Source organism: Lolium perenne, chromosome 2 (assembly GCF_019359855.2).
Source record: "Lolium perenne isolate Kyuss_39 chromosome 2, Kyuss_2.0, whole genome shotgun sequence".
NCBI lineage: Eukaryota > Viridiplantae > Streptophyta > Magnoliopsida > Poales > Poaceae > Lolium > Lolium perenne.
The window spans coordinates 145,985,729-145,993,957 of record NC_067245.2 but is presented as its reverse complement, the minus strand read 5'-3'; the positions used below and the strand labels follow the sequence as shown (position 1 = coordinate 145,993,957).

Here is an 8,229-nt window from a genome sequence, read left to right as displayed (position 1 = left end):
TGACACCCTATCGGTCTCCTATAGGCCGATCGGTCCACCGTAAACCGACAGAGTCACATAATTGCATCTCAAATTATAACCAAAGTGCTTGCCATTCGCCTTGGACCGTCCATGAATGAGCTCATCTCAAATGCCCAAAGTGCTTTCATCAAAAGAAGAAGTATACATGACAACTTTCTCTATGTCAAAAACATGGCTACAAGATTGCATAAGAACAAGAACCCGAGTCTCCTCCTCAAACTTGACATCCGCAAAGCCTTCGACTCCCTAAGGTGGGATTACTTGATTGACCTCCTCCAACGGAGGGGCTTCCCGAGTGCTTTCTGTAATTGGATTACCGCCCTCCTCGTCACTTCTTCTTCCCGGGTCCTTCTCAATGGTGTGGCCGGCCCTCCCATCTCTCATTGCCGCGGGCTCCGGCAAGGGGATCCCCTCTCACCTTTGCTCTTCAACCTTGGAATTGACCCGTTGCAACAAGTGCTTGACATTGCCACCGCCCACGGCCTTCGTCACAAAGTTAGGAGACGGGGACCCATTTTGCGCACTTCCCTCTACGCCGACGATGCGATCATTTTCCTCGCGCCCTTAAGAGAAGATATCCGCAACCTTGCATGCATCCTTAAGGCTTTTGGAGAGGTCACCGGCCTTTGCACTAACTTCCAAAAGAGTTCCGTTGTTCCTATTCATTGTCATGGTGTTGCCTTGGATGATGTACTTGAAGATCTTCCGATTCGTAGAGAAAAATTTCCTATCAAATACCTCGGACTTCCACTATCGGTGTGGCAATTGAAGAATGTGGATTTTCAACCTCTAATTGATAAGATGGCCGGGAAAATTCCATCTTGGGATGGCAAATTCATTAAAATGGCCGGTCGAACCTCTCTTGTCAAGTCCGCCATTGCCTCCCAAGCGATCTATCACCTAACTCCCCTTGTCATTCCGCCTCCCGTTCTCGACAACATGAAGAAGATTGAGAGAGCCTTTCTTTGGACGGCAACCGACAAAGTCACGGGAGGGCAATGCAAAGTCAATTGGGAGACGGTTTGCCGCCCCAAAGATCTTGGGGGTTTGGAGTGCTTAATGTTGAGAAATTAGCAAGAGCCCTTAGATTGCGGTGGCCTTGGTTAGAATGGACGGACCCGGCCAAGATTTGGGTTGGCTTGGGAAATCCTTGCACGGAGGTGGACATGGACCTTTTCTATGCTTCCACAAATATCGTTGTGGGAAATGGGAAGAAGACGAAGTTTTGGGACGCCCCTTGGCTTAATGGCTTGAAACCTAAAGACCTAGCCCCTCTCATTTATGCGAAGTCTAAGGGAAAGAATTGGACGATCAACAAGGCTACAGAAAATGATGCTTGGATTGGCATGATCCATATTGAAGGAGATCTCACCTTTGCTCACTTGGAGCAATTTATTGATCTTTGGACTATGCTTAATGGCTACAACTTTGACGAGGATGAGGAGGATTCCATTTCTTGGACGCTCATGGAAGATGGCCACTACACGGCGGCATCGGCTTACAAAGCACAATTCTTTGGCACCATTGCCTCAGATTTTAAGAGGACCGTTTGGAAGATTTGGGCACCTCCAAAAGTTAAGTTCTTTGCTTGGCTTGCCCTTCAAAATAGGCTTTGGACGGCGGATCGTTTGCAAAAAAGAGGTTGGCCTAATTGCGGCAATTGCCCTCTATGCATGAGTGCGGAGTCCATCGATCATCTTCTCGTTCATTGCCGTTTCACCCAAAGGCTTTGGGGTCTAATCAAAGAGTGGCTCGGTTTATATTCTATTGAACTCCACACGTGGCTTGCTATGTCTCTTCATGAGTGGTGGAGCCTCATGACCGGTGCCTCTACGCCAAACCGGAAAGCTCTTGGGTCCGTTGTTCTCCTCACCTCTTGGGAGATTTGGAATGAGCGAAACGCTAGAATTTTTAGGCACAAACATGCTCCGCCAACGGTGGTTTTCGGGAACATTAAAAAAGAGCTAAAACTTTGGGTCGCCGCGGGGGCAAAGCATGTGAGTATTTTGATGCCGCGAGAGTAGGCGGTTTGTAAAGTCTCGTTGGGTCACCTTGTAAACTTCTTTTTTCTCCTTAATTAATAGAATGAGGCAAAGCTTTTGCCTCCGTTTCAAAAAAATAGATTTAAAACGCGTGACATTTTCGGAAAATAATGAAAAATTCGTATTATTTAAAAAATTCGCTCCGAATGTTTGGTTGATGTGTACTGGGGTTTCTGGGTAGCTGTGGGTCTCATAGGGACGAGCTACGAATGTATTATGTATAGATCCTAACACTGTGCTGTAGTGGAGTGTATCATCATAATTTTAATGCCAGATCTCTGCAGAGTATTAGGCATCAGTTTTCTTCCAGGTTTCAAGGTGCAAATAATGTGGTCTCCTCCCTAGTGTACTATGAATGATGGTTACATGTACAAGTCACTTGTCCATCTATCTCTAGTGCTGCAACTATCTTCTCTCCCTGCGCACCCAAGGAAGCGGATCTACCAGCCTGGGGAAATGTAAATGTTGCTGAACCTGAAACATTACCAACTTTCCCTTTACACAGCTGAGGTTTCGGCCGGATGTCGAAATGTGTTTGGCTTATATCCAAGATCTTGTTGGCCTGGCGCGGCAGGGAAACTTGAGCAACTCCAGACCTCATAAAAGGCAAATGTGTATCCATCTGCAGAGCATGTATGCGGACATGCATGTGACTAGTGTGAGTTTTCATGCATGTGACTAGTGTGAGTTTTCGTATGTTAGTGTTTATATAGTCAGCTCGGTAGGCCACATTTGGTAACGCACGATAACAGGGATTGACTGAATTAGGGGGAGTGTAGAATAATTATTCTGCTCCCGGGTCGGCCGACCGAGCCGGGGCTCCGGTGCGGCTCACGCCATGGGCAGGCCTCTCTCTCGTAATTTTTTTCAGGTTTCTTATCAGGTTGCCGGTTTCCTTTCTTCATCCTGGGGATCAGGACGTGCACACTCCCCACTCGATCCAGTTTCCAGAAACTGCCAATGCGCTCATCCTAGCTCCACAAGTCCGGCGACCTCAGTGTCGCGGCCGCTGCCGCTCGGAGATTCCACGCCGTATTGGCGTCGTGCTCGTCGATCCCAGCTTCCCCGATTCAATTCCTCCCACTCCCTCGCCGACGGTCCCGAATCCCAGGCGGCGCTGGGGGGAGCTGCGCCGTGGAGCGCTTCCCGATGGACGACGGCGCGTCCATGGGTCACTGCACCGCCCACCGCAAGTACTTGTTTTCCTCCTTCCAGCCTCACATTCCCCCGCTGGGGAGCGCAGTATTCCCATGCTGAACCCGTCGTCGCCGCGCCTCACCATCCTCGACGCCCTCTCTGCCAGGCTTCTCTTCTGCACGGTTGTAAAGGTAGGCAGTCTTCCCTTCCGCGTCAGCTCGTGGGGTAATTTTTTGGTGAGGTGGCTCATGTATTTTTGCAGGGATTGGGCGGTGGCATAACAGGCCACGAGAGCGATCTCCAACTTGGTGGATCCTCTCTTAGCTTGAAGGAACCTGCGAAGAAATCATGCCCAAGCAGTTTTTAAATAGGTACTGCAATATCATCGATCAATCCACCTGTAAGAAACGTTTCATTGGCAGCAGTTTTAGATAATCAATTTTACCTTATCTGCTATTCACTGACCCGCCTGATACCAATGCTATGGCATATCAGCGATTCTGTAATTGTGCTGCAATATCAGCGATTCTGTTTTTCAAAAACTGCAATATCATAGATTCTGTAGGATTGTTTGAAGATTGATCTTTAGGTAGAGATTCTTTAATGGCGTTTGCAGCTATACAGTTTCTACAGCCTCAATGTCCTACTTGTTGGAAATAGCAAATACGTACCTAGGAGTAGATTAATGGCAGCGGTAATTGTTCTGTTTGTTGTCCTACTGTAATGTAACGGTAGTGGTAATCTTGAACTTTACAAGTGGCATGCTTAGGAGTAGATTATACATACCTAGCGATACTGCTTGACCTATGATTGGACGCAATTCGCCACATTAATCACACAGTAGGCGTATATGAATATGTTTATTGCTCTCTAATTTTAGGTGCTTCTCCTTGAAAATTACGTGACCCTGGGTGAGGAAGATAATTGTTTACCAAGTTATTATTGAACACACGGCTCATCAAGGACCTAGTTTTATGAATGGGGATATTGCTAACCTTATGAATTGGTATATTGCCTATTTTTGGGGGTTATGAATGGGGATATTGCTAACCTTATGAATTGGTATATTGCCTATTTTTGGGGGTTTTAATCTCTACTTGAACTTACAAACTTAGCATCTTTTATGGAAAATTCTTGAAACAACATAATTTATCTTTACTGCCCAGCCTTTGATTCTATACGGTAGATCCATATCATCATTTTTACTGAAGTGTCAAATCAGTCAGATCCAGTAGGGTGTCAGAGTAAAATCAATATGGCAAACTTGTCTCCATACCATTTATTTTCTTCTAATTTGTGGAAATTGGTTGTATTGTGTGGAAGCTGCTTCAGAAAATGAACTTATTTTATGTCATTTCCAATCAAGCAACATCCCTAGTAAGTTGTGCTAATTGATTCTCCTTATTATTGCAGCAAGATCACTAGCACACATGCTGATGTGCACCCAATTTCACTGATGACTGTGGGATGCATCTATATCCTATACTCAGAATACTTTTTTCTGAATTTTCTCTTTGTTAAATACTTGATGGGTAGATGGTATGCTTGATTTGTTATTCTGCACTCATTTTTGGCAAAGTAGTATGTATACTATTTTGATTTACCATTATGTGAATTAAATTATTAGCATACACTAGAAGCTAAATTTTCTTGATTAACCATGGTCCGGTGTTATGCATAATTTTCTAAGTTGTTGGCTGCAATGGTATCTTAAATCTAGCGCTAGTGGGCATGCTCAGCTAGGTTGAGGCAAATTATTCTGGTTCTATAATTATAAAGTTACAGAGCTGGAGTGTTTTAACAATAAAACTTCACGTTTAAGTGGAACAGAAAATTCATCAAGTCTCTTTGGTAGTATCATGGTAAGCATGCCTGATATTTGAAGTTTCCAGTGCAGATCCACTGAGAATATGCGAGGAAATATGCGTTGCTAATAGGTGAGAATATTTTTATGTACTGTGTTAGTGAGACTGCCAGGTGCTAGAAGAAAACGCGTAATGCTTGAACAATCTTTTATTAATTTTACATCTTTTCTTCATATACGTCTCTTAGTCTCCGTGGCTCACTCAGCTGTATTTTGTTTTGAGAATAATTCCACTGTAGTTTGTAAGTATGTTATTTCGAAAGGTCGTAAAAATGCTACTCACAGACATGAAGTGAAAATAATATATATCTTGAAGAGAACCAACAATGCTGCTAATGTAACTTCAGTTGAGCTTGTCTTTAGAGATGGATAGATGTGGAAAAAAATGCTTGTCCGTATATCCTTCTACTAATTAGTCTATTTTTCAATAATTTTTTTTATTAGTGTTATGTTTTCTTAAGCTCTTCACATGGTGAAGTTATATGGCCCTTGCGCTTGTGGTTTGCTAGCCAGTGATACTTATTATCATGTGACGCATTAGTTGCTCCAAACATAATATAAATGCTTCAATAACTTATCTCTGAAAGGAAATCTTATTTCTGAAGTTTCCAATTCTGCTGGGGCTTGCAGATTTAAAATATGTTTTGGCTCATTTTCAAAACAACTTATGTTGTTGATTGGTGTCTGATTGTTCAGTCATATGGATAAATAGCCTCATGCTTTCTAGATTGTACGTATCACTGGCATAGCTGTATGGTCAAGTGACCTGAATTATGACTCTAGATCTGTCCAGCTAACGATGTTATGCAACCTACTTAACCGTATCTATTTTATCCGTTGTCACATCTTATTTTTTTACAAGGCTCAGCGTGCTGATTTCATTCTTTCTCGGAGCTTGTTGGTAGCGCTTGCAGTTCGCATTCCTATTGTTGATTCAAGTTCTCGCAAACCAAGCATCTGCACATGTTTGTTACAGAAATTCAAGTTCTGTCGTCAGGTTTCAGCCATGTTGGTAAATGCTAACAGTCGGTCATGCATATCATGGTCTATGCAGTTTTCTTAGAATTACTACCCTGATTTTTCGTGCAATTTAGATCTATTCTTCACTTAGAAGCATTTGCCTAATTTGTTGCGCGTTCACTTATAGTGAGGCTCTTCGGTTGCAAGATGATTTGTCTTATTTTCTTTCATAGATGCCAAACTAACTACTGACTAGATTTGACTAGCTATTTACCTTCACATGTTAGAAACAGAACAAAAGTTTATGTCACCTTTGTGTTGCCAAGAGCAAAAGTTTGGGTCACCATCATGTAATGAATTGTCCATTTTTATTTACCTTATCATACAATTCATTTGTTGCTGACACATATTACTGAACAAATAATCTTATGTGTCCTTCTTTCTTATGGAGCTTTGATTCACCATCCATTTGGCGTATTTTTTTAACAAACCTACAACCTGAAAGATCATGCTGGTGATGAGCATTCGAGTTCAAAACTGATGAGAAGCAACCGATCTGTGGGGCTTCACATATGTCATGCTAGCCCCAACAAGATGCATTCGAGTTCAAGATTGATGAGAAGCAATTGATCCGAGGGGCTTCACATATGTCATGCTAGCCCCAACAAGGTGCCGATGAGGTGACCTTCAGCACCGTGTTGCCTAGTAGGATGAAAATGAGTCATCAAAACCCCAATGGAATTATTATACCAAAAAATATTTATAGCGAGTCATGTACATCACTAAATGTTTGATGAATAATTCCTTCGTTTTATTTAGAGTCTTGTTAGGCCTTGCTCACATTTATTCTATGGGAACATGCGGCTATGCCAGTCTCCCTCAAAAAACATGAGGCTATGCCAGTCAATCTTACGTCGTGTAGTCAGACAATATGATAATCATGCAGAGTCTTATGTGTGTAATCGCAGATTTTTTAATCAAGAATATTGCGCATGTGTAATAAAGCAGGTATCATTAGTTCGTAATGAAATTATTACATGGATGATGTGCAAAAGTGTTTGGCGGTACGGAGAAGAAAAGTTAGCGAGTGCCATTAATACTTACGTTGCGGAGGAAAAAGTCCAACAAATTCCTTTTACTTTAGTGGCGGGTTCTTACATCGACCACGGTTTCTCTTTTTTTTACGTCCCTGCTTTGGAAACTGATTCGCACGATCTGGCTTGGGTAGGGGGATGCGGAAGTTTTTTTTACGTTGCACGCACACAATCTTACGACGCGCGGGACAGAAGCCTGCGCGCTGGGTCGTTGAGCCGGGTGGGTCTTCGCGCGCCAGAAGGGGATGGATGCAGCGGCTCGCACCAGATCGGCCCGGGTATATATATATATATATATACCAGCACTATTCTGCAACCGGTTGCAGAATAATATTCTGAGCACCGACTTGTACTTCCCTGGACACAAGGTTGTACTTCCCGGATAACAGGATTCAACTTTCTGTCGAACTTACCTGAACTTCCCATTTTGTTCAGAGCTACTGATTCTACTTCGTGTTTCCCAACCATTTGTCGAAACTATGCAAATGATATACCGTTGGATACATAATGAAAAAACTCAACTTTTTCATGTTCACACTTTTCATAGATTTTGCACGGTTTAAATTTAATTTTAAAAATACGAAAACGCTTCTATATGGCCAGAAAACGAACTTTTAGTTCGGTTTTTGAATCGCTTATTGAAACTGTGCAAATGATATACCGTTGGAAAGATAATGAAATTGCGCAACTTTTTCATGTTTTATGTTTTTTCAAAATCCTCACAGTTTTTGAACAATTTTGAAAATACCGAAATTCGGACGTACTCAAAAAACGAGCGGACAGTAATTTGGATGATTTGTTTCAACCGTATATCGGAATTAGGCAAATGATATGGCGTTGGAAAGCTATGGACTAGGCGCAACTTTCTTATTCCAATTGTTTTCTCTAATTCCTTACAGTTTAATAGAATAACACGAATTACTGTCCGCCTGTTTTATGTGACGGGCATCGAATGATTTTCCCCGCGATTTCCATGCGGTATATTTAAACATTGCAAATGATATACGGTTGGAAAGGTCTCAAAATGGTGCATCTTTTTTGTATCTACCATTTTTGCCAACTCCAAACGATTTGAAAGTAATTTTAGAAGTTTTGAAATCATGTTTCCGGT

At 42.5% G+C, this 8,229-nt stretch overlaps 1 long non-coding RNA gene across 1 annotated transcript; it reads left to right on the top strand.

The window, feature by feature from the left end:
• The first annotated feature begins 2,936 nt into the window (after positions 1-2,936).
• LOC127321990 (uncharacterized) lies at positions 2,937-6,842 on the top strand. Its single transcript, XR_007864469.2, has 3 exons — positions 2,937-3,391; positions 3,463-3,571; positions 4,614-6,842. It is a non-coding gene; the product is annotated as an uncharacterized lncRNA (long non-coding RNA).
• Positions 6,843-8,229: the final 1,387 nt, after the last annotated feature.